We start from the raw sequence: 1,250 nt of genomic DNA on the forward strand, positions 1-1,250 counted from the left end.
CCCCCCCTCACACACACACACATTTACATGCACAGACGCACACACACACGAATAGTTATTTGATAGACACACAAACATTATGCTATTCTTGCACACCTGATAATGACTGAATAGTGGGATTGTTGATGGTATGAATGAATTGGTATACTTATTGGTTCTTGTTTTTTTTTTTTTGTATTTAAAAAATAAACCATTTACTTTAAACAAATGTCTTCTGACTTTTGAATTCAGGAAGTGTTTGGTGTCCGCAATTATAGTTTTTGCTGCTTTCATAAAATCGAATACTGTATTATTAGAACATTTTGTAGTTGGGACTCTTGAGATTTTGAGTGCCCCTGTGCAGGTAATATGTTTCACCGTGTTATGAAAAACAACATCTTTTAGAGGAATTTAAAGAACCTTAAAGTTCAACAGCTTTTTTTCTTTATTGCTTCGTCTCAATGGGGTGGAATATTCAAGAAAGATAGAGCGTAAAGCAGGGGAGACAAGAATAGAGGAGGAAGATACTTTACTAAAAACGATCTTTTAAGATTCTTAGTAGAACTTCTGCTGTCCAGAACATCGATGTATTTCAGAGTCCTGAAAGGTTCACAGCATAAATCAATACTACCATACATTCCATATAGACTGTTTTGAATTTCTTATTGATTTTTAATAAAAGTGTTCTCTACTCTCCAATCGACACAATTTTGATCATGGCCAACCCAAACTCAAAGGGATACAACATCCCAGCAGAAAAACCGAGATATTCGATAATAATTGTCTCCCAGCTCGGAAATCGAACTCAGGTCTCTTGTGTACGACAGCGAAGCGCTCGACAACTATACAACAGGCGCCGGTCACTGTTCTGAGGGCAGCTGTTCCTGAAACTAGAGGTATATTATAATAACTCGAACCCACTCCGATGTACACACTGATATTTTGCGTTCTAAGTAACTTTCTTAAGATATTATTTATCAGTGCACAGCAATTCTATGAGGCTTCAAGAAAAAACATGTTGTAATCAAGAGATAATCTGGCAAACTGTGCAAATCCACAAGTGAAAGCGAATGTGGTAAGCTTTTCTCTACCAGAAAGGCAGTGCAGAAGCTACAAGTCATCTTAACCTTTAGTTCGTCTTATTCTTCCATTTTCCTTAACCCTCTCCGTACGTCGTGTTTTACTGTCGTATCCATCGACGTGGGGGAACTCTGTGCCACCACTTTCCAAAGAGGAAATTTACTCGTTAATCCGATCCGTACGCTTTGCAT

This window comes from Aplysia californica, unplaced genomic scaffold (assembly GCF_000002075.1).
Source record: "Aplysia californica isolate F4 #8 unplaced genomic scaffold, AplCal3.0 scaffold00225, whole genome shotgun sequence".
NCBI classification, from domain to species: Eukaryota; Metazoa; Mollusca; class Gastropoda; order Aplysiida; family Aplysiidae; genus Aplysia; species Aplysia californica.